This window comes from Myotis yumanensis, unplaced genomic scaffold (genome assembly GCF_028538775.1).
Source record: "Myotis yumanensis isolate MYYU_CA2020_CCGP unplaced genomic scaffold, mMyoYum1.0.hap1 SCAF_4, whole genome shotgun sequence".
Classification (NCBI taxonomy): Eukaryota; Metazoa; Chordata; class Mammalia; order Chiroptera; family Vespertilionidae; genus Myotis; species Myotis yumanensis.
The window spans coordinates 66,624,299-66,647,543 of record NW_027223755.1 but is presented as its reverse complement, the minus strand read 5'-3'; the positions used below and the strand labels follow the sequence as shown (position 1 = coordinate 66,647,543).

The following is a 23,245-nucleotide window of genomic DNA, read 5'->3' as shown; positions in this document are numbered from 1 at the left end:
ATGCTTTCAGATTTGTCTACTTCGTAAAAAACAAAACAAAACACGGCCAACAAAAAATACAATCAAAGAAGGAAACTAATCTAACTAGCATTTATGATAACTACGCCAATTTTTATGAACTTTGGTATTGAATGGAACTATAGAAAATAGTTAACAGTGGGAAGGAAAACACTATTGAGTATGAGTTAAGGCATTAACAATCCTACTTTTGAAAAATAACTGGGTAAATCAAATCTGTCCTTTATATACCCTCCCCTTTCTAATTATAGTAGAAAGCAGATGCTTTTGAAAAGGAATGACTTAGATAATTTTTTAAAGCCTGTAGGTATCATCACTTATGGTTTATGATATACTGCTGAGCAGTTAGGATATGGACAGATTAATTAGCTGTAAATATTGATAAAGATGTATTGTTTGTAAAATAGAGATTATCCTTGAGTTATATTTACTTCACTTAATTCAGATTTAAATTAAGTCCCCACTGGTCCATTTTGGGATTATTCTATTGTTTTGCTTTCCTATACCACCTGCAATGACCAAGGTTCATTTCTTTTAATTCATACTATTCATTTTTATAGGTTATTTAATACTGCAAAATAAGGCAATGAGGCCACAACCCACTGCACTCTGAGCAGTATGAGAATGATCCAAAAAATACAAAATGAAGTTAATGTAACATAAAAATGACTGTGAAGCATATAAAGAAATCAGATTACTGGTAAACACTTTAGTGCCATTAGGATCCACTGTAAAGTTACTTCAGTGTCTTCCTTACTGGGTGATTTTAACCAGACTATTCTCAAATACATTTTTAAATATGTTTTTTAAAGTTAAAACTTCAAGTTTAAATATATGTTCAATTGGCTCTTCATGTTGCACAACTAAAATTTAGTCAGTTTTACCTACACACAGTGATATTTTGCAAAAGCATAAGAGTAACCTATTGAATTAGAAGAAAACTGAAGAATCCTCTCATGTATTTGTCTTAATTTAAGCTTGCTTTTTCCTGCTAGTCTACAGCTGACTGAAAAGATGCTATCTCCTCTTTATCAGACAATTCGGCACATTGTTTTCAAAATGAGTCTTTTATGCAACAGTGTCCTGAAATGCTCTTTCTCCTACTGAGTTTTGGAAATTATATTAATAAGGACAAAGCATGTTATGCTGTGGTGACAAATTGGCCCTGAAATCTCAGAGGACTGACACAACAAAATCTATCTTTGTCATTCTACTTGTCTAAAATTGGTACGCAAAGAATTCTGCTCCACAAAGTCACTCAGGCTTTTGGGGGCTCCACTATAATTAAAGACTCCCAAAACCAAATGTTGGCAAGGAAGTAGATTGCCTGAAACTTTCTTGCAAATGATGCAACCCCTTTGGAAAGGTTGGCAGCTTCTGAGAAACTAATTTTACTAAAAATAGAAACCAAATATATGTCTACTGTATGGCTAAGCAATTTCAATACTAGGTATTTAGTCACGAGAAAAGATGTCCAAAAAAAGACTTGCATGAAAGCATGCATAGAAAGCTTGTTAATAGAACCAAAAACTGGAAATGGCCAAGGTGTCCATCAGTAAGAGAATAGATAAACTTATATCCATATAATGGAGTACTATTCAGCAATAAAAAAAGATGAAATATGGCATTGGCAACAACATGGGTGGATCATGAAAGTATCATATTAAGTGAAATAAGCCAGATGAAAAAAGGACAAGAACCATATGATTTTGCTCATATGTGGCATATAAAACAAAAAGCAAACAAACAAACTCATAGATACAGATAATAGTACGGTGGTTACCAAAGGGGTAAAGGGTGGAGAGGGGATAAAGTGGATAAAGGGTGTCAAATATCTGGTGACATGACAAAAGGAGACTAGACTTTGAGTAGGGAACATACAGTGGAATATATAGATATTGTATCATAAAGCTGTACACCTGACATTTATTTAATGTTAGCCAATGCTACCCCATAAATATAATTTTAAAAGTATGTTTTGCACAGTTCTTCTGTTACTTCATTATAATATTGTAGTTTTAACATTATGACTTCATAAAAATAATTGGAGAAATAAAATTGCTTTTATTTTCATAGACATGTTCGTGTACAAAAATAATCCTAAGAAATCTACAAAAACCCCATAAAACCAAGGTGTCAATGTGGGAAAGCCAAAGTATATAAAGTCAATCTCCAATAATATATTTTATATGGTAGAAATAGATAATTAGAAAATGAAATTAAAATCCATTCAAGTTACAATAACATGAAAACAAAATGCTTAAAAATAAATTTGACAAAATCATGCATACCTCTACATTTTGTTAGAAAAATGAAAGAAACCCAATAAATGAAGAAATATATCATGTTCATGAATTGGTAGATCAAATGCTATTCCTTCAAATCAATATCCCAGCAGACACATTTCATAGAAATTAACTAGCTTATTCAAAATAGATATAGAAATGCAAAGGATATAAAAAATTTTAATAATCTTAAAAAGAAAAACAAAAATAGAGGGCTTATATGGTCCAAATTCAAAACTTTCTATAAAGCATTAATAATCAAGAAGTTGGGTATTCACAAAATACATGATAAAAGAAAGTACAGAAATCGATGCAGACTTACACAGTAAATTGATTTTCAACAAAAATGCCAAAGCAAAATCCTTTCAACAAAAGATATAGGAACAACTGGAATGTAATATGAAAAAAAATTTTTTTGATCCCTACCTTATACCATACAAAATATTAATTCATGGTGTATAATAGACTTACATGAAAAAAACAAAATCTATAAAGCCTTTAGGAAAAACATAAAAGAATGTCATCTTGAACTAGGAATCGGCAAATTTCTTAAGATACAGAAAACAGTAATTATAAAATAAAAATATTATAAATTGTTTCATCAAGTTAAAACTTCTTATCTAAAGATGCAATTAAGAAAATGGATAAGGTGATTTCATTTAAAATTGTACAATTGAGATTTGTGCATTACAATGTTAGTACATGTTACCTCCAAAGACCCATTTGATGACATAATAAATGTGGAAACTTAAATAACTGAAAGGTGTCACTGTAGCTAAATGTCCTGAGAGAGCTTCCTGACTAGCCTTTCCCCATCTTTGGTTTCAAGCTCAAACTGTAAATTCAAGTGATATATATTTATGAGGTGATTTTACTCTGTATGTTTCTGTATCTGTTTGTCCAACATTCTTGAACATTTTTCATTTGTCTGCCTCATTTATAGTATATACAAAGAGGGGAGAAGGAGGAGAATTCTAACAATTACCATAGAACATTTATTTAATTTCTTCAGAGAAATATAAAGCATTTACTTCATTTCTTTCTTGATATACATATATTAATGTTTTTAATTTTTAAAATAAAGTTTATTCTTTTTTTACTGATTTTAAAAATCCCTTAAATATAGTATTTTTATTGTTGTTTTTTTTTACTCATGCCATGCCATGGTTCAAATACAGCATCCAAATAACTACATAGTATTTGAGGTATAATAGTTGTGTGCCTATCAGGCAGGTTAAACTGAAGTGAGGAAAAGAGTACATATAAGTTTTATCCTCTTTAATGAAAGTCAAGTGTGTGAAGCTAATTCTTAATGTAGAAAGATTACTTACTTATTTCTCTTTCATTATGTAGCAGTTATATTTCAACATTAATTACAAAAACACAAAGAAATATAGTTAGTGCAAAGGTTTTCATCATCTATGAAAAGCAAAAAATTAAAAAATGGTAATTAAAATTTGCTATAAATTACCTCTTAACCAGAGTAACATGAGAGTTCTAATTCTATTTTCTTTTGTATTAATTTTAGTCTTACAATGATCAAATTTTATCATTATTTAATTATTCTTGTTTTCATAATAATGAGGAAATACATTCCCATTACTACTTTTTTTTCATAAAGATTCTGCTCTATATTTTTAATTTACAGCAAACTCTTTGAAACCTCTTTACCGTTACCTAATAAATCATGCCTTTTGGTAGCAATTTGTTTTTTCTATTTTGTTTGGCAATCTCTTCAAAGGATTTGTGTCAAATTTATTAAAATGGATTATAAGTTTTGACATTAACCATAGCTGACAAGTATAATAATTTTTAGTGTAATATTTTTTAAAAATTCTAATTTGATACAAATGCTAACCAAACTTTTAAAAGATAATGCATTTAAAGAGGTTTTTTTTATTGCCATTTTACACCCACATTTGGGAAGAGACTAACTAACCCTCTCTCTACTTCAGCAAAGACGCTCAGTGTCCAGGTGGCCCCTGCCTACATACAGACCATTCTGCTGCCACCTTTTAGGCTTTTAAAAGTGCAAAGCTTTAAATTGCTTATTTAGTGTGTTTATAATTACTTTATGTTCATTTTCAACTATCACATTCTGCCCAGTAAGTTTTGAAAATATTTATAAAGAAAAGTGAATAACATTTATTCTATGCAATAGGGTAACTCATTCTGCTGATCACTCACATCTGGGTATAGTATGTGTAGCTGGCAAACAAAAGCATCAAACTCAGAGAGTCATTTAAAAACAACTGTGACTATATTCTCTATGCTAAGTCAATAATCTCTCTCTATATAAGGCTAATATGCTAACTGTCCGACTGTCCGACCGGTCGCTATGACATGCACTGACCACCAGGGGACAGACGCTCAACACAGGAACTGCCGAGCTGCAGTGACTTGGCAGCGGTGATTCTTGGGTGACGCACCCCAAAACCAGAAAGGAGGGAGCCCGATTCCTCACAGGGCCATGCGATTTTATCTTCAGCCATGGGTTATGTTGTTGGTTTACTGCACACTTGTGTTTGCGTTCCACACCCTGTACAACAGCAACTTTGCAGAGTGACCTCTCGCACTCCGGGACCCCTGGGGATGTCAGAAAGCTGATTTCAGCCCGATCCCCACAGGCCAGGCCTAGGGACCCCCCTGCCAGAGGAACCCCGCTCACTCCGCAGATGGTGGGGAGGGACTGTGGGAGGTTGGCTCCACCGGCCACCTTCTAATTAATTTCCTTTCCATGTGCATGAATCCATGCACTGGGTCACTAGTATTGTAATAACTATGTATGTTGTCAAATAGGTACTAAATTTATCAGGGTGATCATTTCGTAAGTTATATAATGTCTAATCACTGGGTTGTACACCTGAAACTAATATAATATTACACATCAATTGTAACTGAAAAAAGTTTTTAAATATTGTTTAAATCATCAACCTTAGAGGTGTGGGAACAGCACAAATGCCAGAGACCTTTCTTGTAAAAACTCTGAAAGGCAACGGAACTACAAACCTGGCATTTCTTCTGGTCAAAACTCCAACAATATTTTATCTACACTAATAAAAGAGAAACATGGTAATTAGCGTACGACCGCTACCCTTTTCATTGGCTAATCAGTGAGTATATGCAAATTAACTGTCAGCCAAGATGGCGGCCGGCAGCCAGGCAGCTGAGAACAGGATGCTTGGTTGCCCCAGCGATAGAGGAAACCAAGGTTCCCGCCTGCAGCTGGGGGACTCTGAGCTCCTGAAGCAACAGCTCCAAAAGATACAATGTTTCAATTATAGAAGTTAAAAGATGGTGGTTAATCTGCATACTCAGGCTCCAAGCAGTAGAGCGAAGCCAAACAGCCCTGAAGCCGCAGAGCAGAGAGGCCTCACTGCCCGGGGATCAGCAGAGCCGAGAGGCCTCCCGGCCGCCTGGATCAGCGGAGCCGTGAGGCCTCCTGGCCTGGGATCAGCGGAGCCTGATGGAAGCCCTGTGTGTTTATGCACCCTGGGGGTGCAGAGGTCCTGTCCTAGGCAGAGGCCTATGGCGAAATTTTCGACTCTGAGAAGCAGCCTGGGGGCTGGAAGGCGGCTCCTCTGACCTCAGTGCTGGAGAAGACCATTAAGCAGAAAACTAAAGAAACCGATTTTACATCATTTCCCAGGTGGAGAACAGTTGGCATGTAAGCCCCTGACCAGTGCCCAGCCTCTCCTCTGTCAGTCTATCTCACTCTTAGGTACCATGTTCTTTGTTCTGTCTTAACTGCAACTCATTTTTAAACTAGATTGCTTTTAAAAGAAGACTAAATAAAGTTTCCCTTAAGTTATTTAGGTGGTGCTGGGGCTGCTGGGGCTGCTGGGGGCCTGATAGAAGACACAAACACGCAACGGGGGGCCTGTACCCAGCAGCCCCAAGGCCCGCCACCTTGGTGCTGGGGCTGCTGGGGGTATCAGAGACACAAACCCGCAGGCCCGGCACCAAGCAGACCCAAGGCCTTCGTGGCAGAACTAAGGAGCAGCAAGCCAAGCTGTAGGAAGCAGCAAGCAGGTGGGCAGTAACAAGGGAGGGGTCCTGGCCTGCAAGAGGGCACATGCTGAGCTAAGGGACCCCCCACCCATCCCCAGTGCATGAATTTCGTGCACCGGGCCTCTAGTTTATTATATTTCTCCTGGTCAAGGCTCCAATAATATTTTCTTTATGAATGGTTATTAATAAAGATGGATTCAGATGCAAGTATTCTGTTTTATTCATAGTTTTATCCTTTCAAGCATTGAAGGAGTCTTTATATATGCATATGTAATAATGCCAAACTATCCACTGATGTTAATACAGTAGCAGCTTATAAACAGTATTTTTATATAAAACTTAGACTTATTTTAAAAATAGCCAGGATGCCCTAGTTGGTTTGCTCAGTGGATAGAACATCGACCTGCAGATTAAAGTCTCCCAGGTTTGATTCTGGTCAAGGGCACATGCCTGGGTTGTGGGCTCAATCCCCAGGAGGCAGCTAATCAATGTTTCTCTCTCATCATTGATGTTTCTATCTCTCTCTCCCTCTCCCTCTATGAAATCAATAATAATATGTTTTAAAAATAGTCAGATGAAAGTGCTGATATTTTTCTTTTTAAATTGTTATTAAAATAATACAAGCTCTTGTTTCAACTCAACCCACGCTCAGTATGTAGTAGGGTTAGCCATAAAGATAGAACAAGGGATTGAAGGAAGAATATACTTGTTAGGACTACAAATACTGTCCAAAATGTATTGCCAATTGTAATTGTGGCAATAAATGAATAAAGTAAATCTTAAATATAATAAAATTTCCTTCCTTGTACAAAATGAGACATGGTAGAAGTGACTGACTAAAGTTCTGTGTGGGAAGATCATGCCCTCAAATTGAGGCTTGAAGGAAAAAACATGGCCAGATGAATCTGGGAGGGGAAACAATAGCACAAGAGTGCTGGACTTGTCAATGACAACTAGTTTACCATTTCTTATTCAGCATTTAACTAACATTTCATTTTGTTTTCTTGTATTTGTCCACAGAGTGTACCCAGCCTTGTACATTAGGCAAAAGACATATGGACATTGACTTACAGTAGTTGCCTTCAACTTTCTTAAAAATATATTTTATAGTTTAAAGAAAAGGGGGGAACCTTGGGTTAGTCAAAATGGACAAATGTGAATGGTTGCAACTGTTTCTTGTTTTAACTCTCTAAATATTTTGAGTTCCTTGATGGTAAAATCCGTATCTTCTACTTCTTTGCATGGCCTCTATCACATTGTGAGAATGTAGTATTTGATTTTTTTAAGTGTTCAATAAAACAAATTTTTTAAAAACTACAATATGACTGAGCCTTATTTGAATGTGTACATGCTCTGCTCTGAGGAACTTGGCAGCTAGCATTGCTGTAGGAGTGGTGATGGTGCCCAGAGAGATAGAGATGAACCAAGGAAAGCCTGGCTGGAAAATGTTTGACATTTTCTTTTAGAAGTTTAAACACTGTCTAAAAATGGACAGGGCAGATTCCCAAGGTAAAGACATTCTAATATAGTGAACAGAGCATGGGCTGTTTACCAACTTACTGGCTCTGTGACCTTAGTCTAGTTATTAATCTCCCCTGAGCCTCTATTTTCTAAATAAAGATAATATTCTCCACTTGAAAGCATCATGTGGAGGAAGGGAAGAGGTAATTTCAGTCAAGCACTTAGTAGGCATCTACTAAATGAGAGCTGTAAGATTTTTGGTGCCAATTCAGGAGTCCTCGTGGAAGACTCTCTTGCACTGTATAAGAGATGGTCTGTGTGACCATCTACTATGGCTGATGCGATGCTATGTCCCTTCTGTAGGCTATTGGATGGTGGCTTCTATCTTGGGCACTGTCTTGTTCTCTTCTCCCTCTCTTGTATCACTCTGGGGGAGCAAGCTCCCAAGTTATGATCATCCCTGTGAAGAAGCACATTGCAGCCTCGGACAATAGCCAGCAAGGAACAGAGGTGCACCGATATTCAAAAAGAGTGAGTTTGCACACAGACTCTCCAGCTCCAGTGAAGCCTGAGGACTGCAGATTCAGCCAACAGCTTCACTAAAACCTGGGAGGGAACCTGAGCCAGAACCATAGAGTGAAGGCATGCACAGATCTCTGATCCTAGAAACTGTGAGATAGTGTTCATTGTTTTAAACTGCTGTTTGGGAACAATTTGCAACATAGCAATGAGTCATTAATACAGTTCCTTAAGTCTATGTTCCATCAGATGAATTCTCTCTTGGAGTAATCTCAACAAGCCTACAGATGCTAATGTCTTCACTTTCAGTCTCCAAGGGTTAAGCCATTTCCATACTCCCTCTTAAAGTATTACCAGAATTAGAGGAGATAGAGGGTCATAGAAAAAGAAAAGATAATTCAGTTGCCAAGTACTTCTGGTATTAACTCAGAAAATACGTCAACCCAGAACATCAAACTACAACCTAAATTTCATACAGCCACACATTGTGACCTCCTTAACAAAAAGACAAATGAAACCCTACCTCCATGACTAATCTAAATGTTAGACTGAGATAAAATGCAATGGGAAATTAACTGCTGTGTGTTTTGATACTGTTCAAAGGAAGCACTTAACAATGTCAAAAGAATAGTGTTACATAAAACCAGGAAGAGCCCCACTAAAAGACTAAATGAATTGAGGTGGGAAGGCTATGCATCTAAGAGGAAATAAACAGAGATCAGACTTTGGAGAGAAAAAAAAGGCAATTGTACCTGAAACTTTTCATCTAGAGCTTCTGATAATCTCCTAACAGATTTGAAAATGTTTTACTTCCATAGAAACAGGCTTACCTTTAACAAGTTTGACCACATACAGTTTCTCCTGAAATGTAATATGATTACATAGCTATGCTCTGTCTAAATGCATTTATCTTCAGATGGATACATCCTACCATTAGATTAAGCAAATCAGACCAAAGTGGAAAGCAACTGCAGATGGCAACTAGTTTATAGAACTGTGACTTGGCCCCCTTCTATTTATTACAAGTTTTAAGTTATGGGGAAAGCTGAGCCTTTGTAGAAGTCAAAAGAAACACTTCAAGAAATCTGTATGTTTCTTATTTAGATACTAATAAAATGTAAGATGCATTTTACTGATTTTAGTGTAGTTATAACCTTCATATCTTCCTCTGTGGAAGGGAATGAGGAATGAAAAGGAAGAATACAAAAGGAGTCACATTTAAGGTTAGGGTTACTGCCTTTCACAATGTCGTGCATTAGAACTGTAAGGCAGTCTAAGTTTAAGATGGGCTTGTCTAAAATGGACAGGTTTTAGCACTTGAGTCATAACATATGCTGTTTTATAAAGACCTCAAAACCATAAGAATTTAAGAGGCCTTTATTTAATCCAGTGTCTAACTGCTTAGAATTATTCCTTTTCTTGTCTTTTCTCTTTTTCTTTGTTTAAGGAAAGAATATTTTAAATAAAATAAAAAAAAACAGAACACTAGGATATTTAAGTTTTGATTAATTACTTCATTTTCCATTGATTTTTTAAAATGTTTTTTATTGACTTTTAGAGAGAGAAGAAGAGAGAGAAACATTTATGAGAGAGAACTACATCTACCTGCTGCCTCCTGCATGGCCCCATGGGGGATCAAGCCTGCAACCCAGGCATGTGCCCTGATCTGGAATTGAACTGGCAACTTTTTGGTGCAAGGGAGGCTGCCCAACCAACTGAGGAACACTGGCCAGAGCTCATTTTAACTTTAGAAATGATTATAGATCTTCATAGAGTTAGAACAATTTTAATTAAAGCACTCATGAAAAAGTAAGTACTCTATTGTTTTTAATTTCTTATATTCATGAAATATTTATTTTTTGGAATTATTTAACACTTTGTATATATATATTACATATAGACCAATTAATATACCAAAATTTACCTTAGGTCCTCAACAATGGTATGCTATTATTTCACATATTAATTATTATTAGCCTATAATTATTTTCTTGGGTGAGGTGAGATATATAAAACAATACTATTGTTATTATCTAAGATTTTATATTTTGGATTCAATAACTCAAAGGTATTAGACACCTGATTTTAGGGTGTGGAAAACAGATGCAGTGATGGTAGACCACTTATTCAGTGAGACTTGCAGAGAGAGGAATGATTTTTAAAAAGCAAAATATCTGTTTCCCCTTGAAGGAAAAAGAAAGAAGAATGGAGAAGAGGAGGTTGCACATGGGAAGGAGAGAGATCTTCTAGCGGTGGGGGATTTACCTAAGGAAAGATAAATATCTCTGTCAATGAATAGATGTCTAAACACTATTAAGAATATTGATTAAAGGTCTAAGAGTTAGTGAAATTCTATGTTAACTTGTACACTTTATCTTGCAGAGATGTAAATCATTTCTGTTTGGTGGAAAATAAATCTCCCAAAGTTACTACTGTCCTTAGAAAACATTAACCAGTTCTGTGTCTAAGATTTGTTTATTCTATTGCCTACAGATACCTAGCTTCTCAAATGCTCTTTGGGCCAGTTTAACATCTTACTGGTTCTCTCATTAATTAACATGTTGAATGAAAGAAATCTTTGATGTGTGTCAATTTTATATTTAAATGAGAGTCATGACTATTGACTAATAGCTTCTAGTAATAATAATAATAATAGCATGACCTTATAAATACATCATCACAAGCAATTCCATTCTTCTCAGTCATGTGTGCAAAGTTTTCCTGGTGGTATTTAGAATGTAAAGTATTTGAGTAATGCTGGCCCATGAGCAAAATGTTTGATAAGCTAAACTTACATGTTCAGCCTCCCAAAGTTTTTCAAGCCCCGGGAGAAGCAGGCTCAAGGTTTATTTTATTATTTTCTTTGACATAAATGAATGACAAATTATTTCCAAGTGAATAAGGAATTAAGAAATTGAATAAAAAAAATTAGAACCAGACATAGTATTATTGCTTTGTCTGCAGTGGTTCTCAACCCCGGGGCAATTTTATGCCCTAGGGGACGTCTGACAATGTCTGATGACAGGCTCGATTGCCACAAGTCGGGGAAGGTGCTACTGTCCCCTGTGGTTACAGGGCAGGGATGCTGCTAAAAATGTTACATTGCATAAAACAGGCCCAAGAACTAAGAATAATACAGAATTAACAGAACTAAGAATAATTATTAAGAATAATTAATAATACAGAACTAAGAATAATTATTAACAGCTCAAACTGTTAATAATCTTAAATTTGAGAAACACTGTTCAACATTAGAAAGCAGCCAGTTGAGGAATTACCAGGCAAAAACAAGGGGAGACAATTACAGAATAAATGTAATTCTCCACAATAAAATATATGGATGAGCATATTATATTAGTCTAAGAAATAATAGTACTGAAATTACTTTTGAAACTCATCTGTTTTCAGGTAATATAACTTGTGATTCATTTCAGAATTGACATCAAACATTAAGAAGAGCAAATTTTTTTCATTGTTCACAATAACTTTGGCAAAATGGCAAATTATACAGCAATTCAACAAAAGAACAATTGCCACTAATTTTATGGACTATGTTAACCCTCAAAATAAATGAAATCATATTTCATGGATTTAATTTCATTTTTGGTCATTTACTACATGAATTTTGGGGTCACTATTTTTCCCCTGGAAAATATGTAACCTTGTGTATACCTATACATTATGTCTCCTTTCATCATTCACTATTGGAATTGAAATATTATTTCATCTATAAAACCAAACCTATTTTTTTAACAGGGTTTTCATAATAGAAAGAATCCTACCAAGCTTTTCTCTTTGAACACACCGACAAACTCCTCATCTTTTAAAAAGCTATGCAGATCCCACCATATCCAATTATAAATCTTACTAGAGGCCCGGTGCACAAAAATTTGTGCACTCGGCGGGGAGGGGGGTCCCTCAGCCCGGCCTGTGCCCTCTCGCAGTCTGGAACCCCTCGGGAGATAACGACCTGCTGGCTTAGGCCTGCTCCCGGGTGGCAGAGGGCAGGCCCAATCCCTAGGTGCAGCCCCTGGTCGGGCTCAGAGCAGGGCCGATTGGGGAGTTGGGGCACCGCCCCCTGTCATGCACAGAGCAGGGAGGATTGGGAGGTTGGGATGCCACCCTCAGTTACGCTCAGGGTAGGGCCGATTGGGGGGTTGGGGCACCGCCCCCTGTCACACTCAAGGCAGGGTCGATGGGGAGGTTGCGGCACCACCCCCTGTCATCACAGAGCAGGGCCAATCAGGGGGTTGGGGCGCTGGCCCCTGTCATGCACAGAGCAGGGACCATAAGGGGGTTGGGGAGCTCCCCCCTGTTCACGCACAGAGCAGGGCCCATCAGGGGGTTGGGGAGCTTCCCCCGTCACGCACAGAGCAGGGCCCATCAGGGGGTTGGGGCGCCGCACCCTGTCACACACAGAGCCGCAGGGCGATCAGGGGGTTGGGGCACCGCCACTCTCACACTCAGGGCAGGGCCAATGGGGAGGTTATGGCTCTACCCTGTCACACATAGAGCAGGGCCCGTCGGGGGTGGGGGGTTTGGGGCGCCGCACCCTGTCACACACAGAGCCACAGGGCGATCAGGGGGTTGGGGAGCTCCCCCCTATCAGGCACAGAGCAGGGCTGATCAGGGGGTTGGGGCGCCTTCGCCTGTAACGAACAGAGCAGGGCAGATAGGGAGGTTGTGGCCCCGCCCCCTGTCACACACAGAGCCACAGGGCGATCAGGGGGTTTGGGCGCTGCCCCCTGTCACGCTGATCCCGGTGCCGGGAGGCCTCGCGGCTCCGCTGATCCTGATGCTGGGAGGCATATTACCCTTTTACTATATAGGATAGAGGCCTGGTGCATGGGTGGGGGCCGGCTGGTTTGCCCTGCAGGGTGTCCTGGATCAGGGTGGGGGTCCCCACTGGGGTGCCTGGCCAGCCTGGATGAGGGGATGATGGCTGTTTGCAGCTGGTCACACACCCTTCAGGGTGGGGTCCCCACTGGGGTGCCTGGCCAGTCTGGGTGAGGGGCTGAGGGCTGTTTTCAGGCTGGTGGGTGACTGAAGCTCCCAACCGCTCCTTTTTTTCTTTTTTTTAAAATTCTGGGCCAAGGCCTCTGCTGCTGAAAGCAGGTATCTGGTTTGTTTGGGTTCTATAATCGAAACACTGTATCATCTCCAGCTCTGAGATCCCGGCCGGCTGAAAGCTGGTTTCTGGGGTTTTGTTTAGCTTCTATATTTGTTACAATGTTTCAAACTGCCAGCTCAGAGGCCGGCAGCAGCAGGCGGGGAACGTTGGAGTCCTCCTTCACTGAAGCAAGCAAGCCTCATGTTCGCTTCCAGCTGCCTGGCTGCTGGCCGCCATCTTGGCTGGCAGTTAATTTGCATATCACCCTGATTAGCCAATGGGAAAGGTAGTGGTCATACGCTAATTACCATGTTTCTCTTTTATTAGATAGGATTTGCCTCTGTACATACACCTGACTTTTCAAGATTCTGTTGTGGTATTTATGAGCACATTATTTTTTAGAAGAAACAACAGTTGCTATGTCTAAAAGTGTACAACTTAATATGGCAGAGACCCAAAATATATAGAAGTCATTATGAACAGAAACAGACCTCTAATCCTCAGGGAGAGACTTTGTGAAACATGTAAGTGGCAGGGTATAAGAGTTTCCTTATGTGTTAGAAGAATATTAAAGAATTCCCTAAAACTCTAGCCTAAAGAGAAAACAGTTGTTAACATGACAATGCTAACCATTTCTAGTCTTTTTAGAAAAATACTTCTAAAAACATAGCTTATAACTACCTCTCTCCCAACATGCCCAAGTTGATATTACATGCTGAGAAGAAGGAAAAAGAAAAGCCCCCAGTAGTAAATAGTATTAGACATCAGAAGTGAAGCAGTGTTAGAGGGAGCTGAGGATTTTAATTATTTCCTGAAGTGAGGATACAGCAAGACTCACGTAGCCCATTGAAGAGGCTTTGATTTCATGTACTGAGGGTTCAAATAACTTCCCAATTCCCTGCCTTGCCTTGGTCATAGAATCCAGTTAATTTAATTGACATTTGGCTGTTTTTAGAGCATCCAAAATCATCTCAAGGATGAAATATTGTATATTAATCCATGACCAGAGGAAGCAGGCAGGAATTAAATTTCATGAAATGCTGTTTCATTGCAAAAGGAAATAGACAAATTCATCTTCAAGGGCATGCCAGACAAAGGTTTTCCATTGAATCTGAGCAAACACAGCTTGCCTGGCAGTGGCTGAAATCTTTGAAATATACATCAAAGCACATGCAATACAGAATAAATTCTTCCAGTCTTGTTGGCTAGAGGGTAGTCCATTTCAGGCAAAGGTCAGTTAAGAAGTGAAATGTGCAATACTACAAAACTTGTGTTTTATAAAGTTAAAATGAGACAATGGGCAGACCAATTCCTGTAATCTAATTGCTCTTGTCGAGACGATTCTAAACTCTATAGGGAAGCCATTCACATCTGTTGCGGGTCTGTTTGTATCACTACTTGGCTAGAAAATAAACTTATTGCAGGAAGCAATTCTTCAGAATCGTTGTGTGTGGTGTTTTCTAAGGCAGCACAAAGTTTCCAACAGAATTTATGTATCTTGTGAAGCTGTGGCAACCACTAATCGGTTATATTAGGACATAAAATTTGCCAACTGTCCTTGAGTTTTCTATAATCTTTTTCTCTTCAACACTTATTTCAGCTGCCCTAAATTTTAAGCCACCTGAAGAGATTAAGAATCATATTGAGTTGTAAAAAGCATTTTGCTAAAAGAGAAATTTTGGGCCCTAGCCGGTTGCTCAGTGGATAGAGCGTCAGCCTGTGGACTGAAAGGTCCCAGGTTCGATTCTGGTCAAGGGCACATGCCCGTGTTGCGGACTTGATCCTGAGTAGGGGATGTGCAGGAGGCAGCCAATCAATGATTCTCTCTTTTCATTGATGTTTCTATCTCTCTCTCCCTCTCCTTTCCCCTCTGAAATCAATAAAAATATATTTAAAATTTTTAAAATAAATAAATAAATAAGAAATTTGGGGAAAATGTAGAATTTAGAATTTGTTTGTGAAAACTAGATATATAAAGGCTCTTTCCTTATAATACTTTGCCATAGAGGCATTTCAGAAGCATTAAAATAAAAGATATTTCATAATTCTATTCTTATTGAATCCATCATCGCATTGCCACTAACATTGATGATTTTCTTAGATACTTCTGAATTTGTGATTTTAGGCATGGTCACTTATGGAAAATGAGTAATAATTTAATAAAAATATTCTATAATATTTTTAAGCATTCATCAATCCACACAGGTGAAGTGTTAATATTTGAAGGTAATATACACACACAAAAATTGAAAATCCCTCTTCTGGGAAGGAGGCCATGTTTCAACTGGAATTCTTCAAAGTTCTTCTTTTCAATTTCTGGCATGTTAAATACCAATCCCTAAAAATCATGTTACAATTTCAGAAACCAGTCTGTGCAAAATCTGAAGAATGTCATACAAAATAGTGTCTTCAAATATTTGATTTTACCTATAGGTTCCAGATATGTTCTTATACATGTTATCTAAGAGAATGTATATGTTTTTAATTAAAGCTAAAACACTGTTGACAATAAGAAAAATTGGAAATAATTTCAATGATAAGTAATAGAAGAATGATTAAGTAGACTACATTATAAACTAGAAAAGTCATTTAAATAGCCATGTACATGTTGGTTTTGTACCAAAGTTAAAGTCGCATGTACCAACATGTAAACATTTTAATATTCAATAAAATGAAAGAACTAAATGGGAAAATTTTATACACATACACACCCCATATGAGCATATGAAGCTATATATAAGTCACCCCTCTAAATTTTTCCTAGTTGAAATCTTCCATTATGGAATATAACTTTCCCACTCACTATATTTCTCCTAATTGTCAGAAGGCCAAAGTCATTTTCTAATTCTTAAGAACCTGTGAATATCTCAGTGATAGATAAAAGAGAGTTGAGAGAGTATAAGCCTATTCTTTCTGTTTTATAAAAATCTGTGCAACTTTTATGTATAGATATTGATTACTGGAAAAAGTCAGAATTAAATGTGTTGGTAGGTGATAAGAAGGCTGGAATGGTTGAAGACTTTGCTTAATAGGTAATACTTTAAGTCTTCGAATTTCAAAAACAAGATAGGACTGATGAATCTCAGAGGGAAGAGGGGTGGGAAGAGGTTAACCAAAGACCTAATATGTATATATGCATTGCCCATGAAAATAGACAATAAGGTGGTGAAGAATTGGGGCTGAGATGAAACCCAGACTGGGAGAGGGGCAATGGAAGAAATTTGGAAAATCTATAGTCCTCTTAACAATAAAGGTAAAAAATAAAGATTGCAATGGCAATTACACTCTATTTAAAATCATTAAATTTTAGAACTAAAAAAACAACAACATCCTGGAAATGGAAACATCTTTTCTACTCCTTTGTTAATATTTATTAAGTACTTTGCATGATACCTTGCCCGTAATAGGCATTAATTAAGTATTTGTTGAATTAATGAATGGTGCTAGTAGGTCACTTTAAGGTGTGAATTGTTCTGTTGGGATAAAGTAATGGTTGTGCAAAACTGTGAACCAACTGAAGAAACCATTATGACCATCTCCTAGGGCTTTTACAAAATCTTCGTAAGAATTCCCTACCTCCCCCAGCCAACAACCCAATTCCGGTGTAGAGCAGGCAGGAGGCAACTGATCAATGATTCTCTCTCATCACTGATGTTTCTATCTCTATCCCTCTCCCTTCCTTTCTGAAATCAATAAAAATATAGTATATTTATTTAAAAAGTTCCCTAACCCTTGGTCAGGCTTGGAATAGGATGGCATCCTAAGACCCATAAGATATCCTAAATTCCTAAGATCTAAACCAGATTCCATGTTTTTTTAATCTTTATTGCTTTACACCAAGCATGTCAAACTCAAGGCTAACACTGGCCAAATAAACAAGGTTTAAGTTTATGTGGGCCACAAAAAAACAAAAGCTTTAATTTTCACAGAAACGTAGGTTTATTTCTATAGAGACATGCTGAATGCAAAGGGCTGAAATAAATGAGTAATCGTTAACATAAAATAATAGAACATTTTAACAAAAATTAATATTTTTTCTTGAACATTAACTTACCAGACACTGAATAACTGCACAAATGAATAAGCATAACACAAATAAACCTATTTTTCTTGTTCTCCGAAAGCGAAATATTTCCTGTTGCACACACCAAACAAGTCAGTACAAGACTAATGACGTGTCAATCAACTGCTAAAATATTCGCTGCTAGTTAGTGGAGAGAAATGGTGCGCCTGCGCATAAGGCAAGTAAGGGAAGTGAATGCAACAGGATTATAGTAATCAGTCATTAGCGAACATTGCGCTCATTATTAATAATTATGTATAACAGGATATTGTAAAAATTAAGTTATAAAATTTTTATTAAAATGTTTCTTATATACCGTTATATTGGCTGGGACACAAAAATATTCATTGTGGGCCACATGTGGCCCGCGGGCCACGAGTTTGACATGCTTGCTTTACACAACAACTATGGTGCCCAATACTATACACACTATAGTTCCCAATACTATCTATACACCTTGCAAATTGGAATGCTTAAAATTATAAAGTTTTTCCACTCCACATTTTAGTTTAGTTTCAGGCTACATAAAGTCAGAGAAGTCACAAAGACATGGCCAAGCAGCCATAAAATGACCGTCTATAGATCAAAGAGTACCTGTGTAATCATTGTGCAAAATCTTTAGTGAGTTGTCACAAAGATATTGATTCATAATTAGGGTTGGGCATCAGGGAAAATATGAAAATGGAGATAACACAGCTCCCCAAAAAGCACTTAAGAAGAACAAAATTCTGGAATTCCAGAATTTTGGATAAGTTTTAAATCTAGAGGGGGAATTCCATAGGGCTGTAATATGGCATCTCCATATATGTAATGAGGAGAGTAATAAGAACCTGAATGTAAATGGTGGATTTGTGCTCTGCCCCCAAGGAGCAGGAGAGAGAAAGGGAAAATGGTGTGGTGCTTTTGAAAAAACTTATTCATTGAATGATTTGTAAATGTCATTGACCTCGTTCATTGATTTTTCCAAAAATGACTTAGTCAAAGGAATAGTACTGATATCTTGCAAAGCAATGAGAAACAAATTGAAGTATCAAGTTTCTGCTCCCACTCAGAGGGCATTCCCCCTGTGAGGTACGTGTTATAAATAAAGGAAATGTGAAAGGTTACTTTCTGTAGTTGATGTTATTTTTAAATATCTGGCGTGACAAAGCTACTGATGTGCCAACCTCCTTCCTAATAATAGCTTTTGCATTAATACTTTTAGATGTGGTCACTGATGCCTATAACACAAGAATATTAAATAAAAAATTAGGGACCAGTGGAATATCTGAATTGAAATGTAAGGATTAGTACTTGAGAGCCAGACCACCACATCTATTCAATTATTAAAACTGGGTAACAAACATGAATTTGACTGTCCTAACATGCCAAAGCAAAAAAATAAAATGATGAAAATAAATTAGTTCTCAGGAAAAGAATAGCTTGAGATCATGAATTTTTTTTGTAGAATTTCATAAAGAGGACACTAATGTTGCCCAAGTATCATAGTTTGTAAGGGTCTGAGTTTAAGAATACAATTTAAGACATATGGTGTGTGTGTGTGTGTGTGTGTGTGTGTGTGGTGTTGGGAAAAATAGGAGACAGATTTTGAGTCTGTATTCTCTGATAAGACATGAGGTACAAATATTTTATGTTATCAGTTGAAGGAAGAGCCATGAGTTTCAACTTTCAGCACATGGACAGTAGGATATGGTTAGAATCTTCTTATGAAAATGTGTCCATTTATGTTCATTTATATGTAGCCACCCCAATTTCGTGAGAAGGTGTGACATTTCATCAGACTTCCACAAATATGGCCAGATTTGTCCTTTCAAAAGAAGTTCTGGTCTCCTAGCATGCAGCCAAATGAGGCTCAGTACTCTATACCATAGAATATGACAAAAATGATTTTTTCATAGAAAAATTTCAATATGGTCACTAACATTTTCCCACTATTGCCTGAATACATTTTTAATAAAATCCATACAAGGTCTCATTTTATGCAAAGTAGCTTCTTGGTGAATTATTTAAGATCAGTTAGTTATAAAATGTATTGTCAGGTAATTGAATGGTTTGACCTGCTCTGTCGGAGTGTTGCATATAAGTAATGAAGAAAAACTGCCAAAAATGATGCTTTTGGATTAGTGTAGTTGATCTCAAGCCAAATTTTTGACAATTATTAAATAACAATCAATTTTCTACCTGGATGGCTCCTAGTAAATGATAATATAACATACTAAGTAGGAATCATAATTCTTCTACTCACCACAGCAGGAACGTGTGCATCTAACTGATCTAGAAGTAATTCAAGCCATTAAGGTGCAGGTTAATAAGAAGGGGGCCTAAACCTATTCCTGTTTCACAATGATTAAAATCATCTTATCTCAAACAATTTTATCAATCCTTATCTTTGACATATTGAATAGTGAGTTCTATAAAACATCAGTAACCTGGGATCTATATTAAGCTTCTACGTCTTAGCCCAACAGTCCCCATAATATGGGAAAGAAGAACAGCTAAGTCCATATTCACTATTTCTTTCCACCTCACTTCTCACCAAGAGGGGAAAACATGAAATTGATTGGTCAGATTGGACCCTTATTGGGCCACATGGCAAGCTAGAGAGGTCAGAGTGCATTAGAAGATAAAGCACATGATAATAGTTCTTTGATATTCTTCCTATCTTTACCCACCTGCAGAGGATATAAGAGATCAGCATCAAATCCTCAGAACATGTCCACTCATTTCCCTCACTTGCCTCTGCTTCATCCTTTGCAGTCAGAATGTCTTTTCCCATGTGAAATTCAGCATTCATTTTCATATACTCTGGCCTATTCTTCTCTCATTCTGACTCTTACCTTTTGTTGTGGGCTTAAAGTTTTGTCTGAGAAAGGTGAAGAGTCTCCACCCCCATCTTCTGGGTTACTCTTGTCTTCCAACCCAGAGGACCTGAGTTCCAGTAAAAACATTCCCATTTGACATTGTTCCATATATATCTATATATCCCCTTGGGTATCTTATTGGGAGTGAGGAGAGGTGGTAGTGATATAAGGTCAGAATTCTTGGGTCCATTGCCATATTTATTAATGATATTAAAATCTCACTCCAATTATTGACATTTGGCATAATTTTAACGAGTGTGAGAACAGGGACTGGTTTTTGTTACACACCCTACAGAAAACCACAACACATCATTACATCACCCACTGAAGCTGAGAACAGTGAGCTTAGCCAATAGAATGTTCCTATCCATAGAATAAATACAAAGAAAATAGCCCAGACTATTTTGAAGTAGGTGATTAAGTATAGGGGATTTCTAGTTATATGGCTAAATTAAAGAAAACACGATATTGACACAGAGAAATAGAAATAGGCCATTGACAACCAATAGAGAACTTATAATCAGACTCATGTATAGGTGGAAACTCTGAGAGAACGTGTGTGTGTGTGTGTGTGTGTGTGTGTGTGTGTAACATTTATAATGCTACCTAGATTATGTGTATATCTAAAAAACGGAAACAAATCAAAAGTCCATCTATAAGTGGATAAAATCAGGAAATACCTATACAATGGTATAATATTCAACAATAAAAAGTTACAAACAACTGATGTTTGCAACATGAATGAATCTCAAAAATCACTATTATAAGTGAGAGAAGGCAACCAAAGTGTACATACTATATGATTCCATTTACATAAAATTATCTAATATACAAACTAATCAATAGTGACAGAAAGAAGGTCAGTGATTGCTTGGAATTGGGGTAGAGCATGAGGTGGGCTACAAATGAGCACAAAGATACTTTTGGGTTAAATGTTCATTATCTTGAGTGTGGTGGTTTCTCATGAATACATAAATGTTTAACTAGCCAACTTGCACATTTTCAATATTATAGTTTATTGTACTCTACTTATATCTCAATATTTTTTAAATGAGATGTTCAAATAAAATGGTTCAAAATATAATAAAAGAGATAATTGTTACTATTAGTTTATTGGTTAGCTGTTACAGAATATAAGTAGATGAGTCTTAAGTAGGAGGAATTACTCTTCTCAAATAGGAGAAAAGAAGAGAATGAGTGCATATAGAGGTAGATTGATGTTAGTTCAAAATAAGACAGCATTCTCATCAGATCACTTCTCGCTCTGAAGTAGATGGCAAGGTTACCTGCTTAGCATGAGATGGGGGGAGAAGGGGAGTTTTAAAAGCAAAGACTGTAGAGAAGGCATTTCACCCTAGCCAGTTTGGCTCAGTGGATAGAGCATTGACCTGTGGACTGAAGGGTCTCAGGTTTGATTCTAATCAAGGGCACACACCTCTGTTTCAGACTCGATCCCAATCCCCATCTCTAGTCAGGGCGAGTGTGAGAGGCAACCAATCCATGTGTCTCCCTCACATGGATGCTTCTCTCCCTCTGTCTCTCACCTTCCCTTCCACCCTCTCTAAAATATCAATGGAAAAATATTCTCTGGTGAGGATGAACAAAACAATAGAAAAGGCATTTTAGTTACTATTGCTGTATAACAAATCAATCTTCGTGATAAAAATAATAACCATTTTACTGTCCTCAAGAATTCTGTGTGTCAAGAATTTGGAGAAGGCATAACAAGGAATGGCTTACTTCTACTCCTAAATATCTAGGACGTCAGCTCAGAAGATGTGAAGGCAGGAGGTAAGTGAGTGACTGGGGCATGAAATCGTGACAATTCCCTCTCTCAGATGTCTGAAGACCGATAGTGGCTGTGTTTAGAATCCCGGTGAGGGCTGCTGCCTGGAACATCTCCATGTATTCTGAAGCTTTTCAAGAAGTCTGCTTGGGCTTTCTCACAACACAGTACCTGGTTCTAGACCATTAGAAACCCTCTCAGGAAAACCAAGTGTAAACTATATCACCTTTTATGACCCACTTGAAAACCCCTTCTTTAATAATACAGCTGCCTAGATCCAAAGAGAGGTAAAAAACCTCCCCTTTCTAACAGAAGGAATAGCAAGTTCACACTGTTATATTAGCAAGGGGGATACTGATGTGACCTTCTTTGGAAAAACACAATTGGCTACAGGAAGTTTGGAAAAGTCATTATACATTGGAGAGTGAGTTGGTTAGAGAAATAGAGCCAGGCTGCATGTGAGACCCACCTGAGGTTGGTGGTATCTAATATATAGAACCATCTGCTCTCCTGTGTACCTGTCTCCAGCCGTTCTCAGTTGCTATGGAGTAAACACCGAGAAAGTGAAGAGTTGGGCTCATCAGGTGAAAGGGTTTGCCAGATGCAAAAGACAGAGGAAAATGAGAATTCAGGGTATTAGCTAAGAGTGTTCGCATCATAGAATTAAACTGGATAAAAAGGAATTATTTTTAAATTGAGGATGAAAAAATCATGAGACAATACAGACTGCTTCTTGTTACCAATTGGCAAAGTCAGAACAAATATAGAAAGTGGGTAAGAGCACGGAGCCTGAAGCCAGACTACCTGGGTTTGTATCTGACTTTTGCCACGTACCGGCTTTGAAAGTTTAAGCGTGGTGTACTTTCTTGGCCGTAGTTTTCTCATCTGTGAAATTGGATAACAGTACTTTCCTTGTGGAATCATTAGGAACATTGCATTTATTATTATATGTAAAGCACTTAAAACAGTGTGCCTGGCATGTAAAAAGCTCTAAATAAGTGCTATTATTAGTATTAGAAAAGGCCAAAATAATTCTTGACATGTAAAGTCTTTATTAGATGCTTTATTTAACTACAGTTTTAACATTGGCCATACAGCTTGTGCCTAACAAAAGAGGAGGCTAAATCACAA

General features: G+C 37.4%; 1 protein-coding gene across 2 annotated transcripts in view; it reads right to left on the bottom strand.

Moving 5' to 3' along the window:
* Positions 1 to 23,245, bottom strand: part of KCNN2 (potassium calcium-activated channel subfamily N member 2) — a 356,145-nt gene that overhangs the window by 269,623 nt on the left and 63,277 nt on the right. The gene's annotated exons all lie outside the window — the stretch shown is intronic.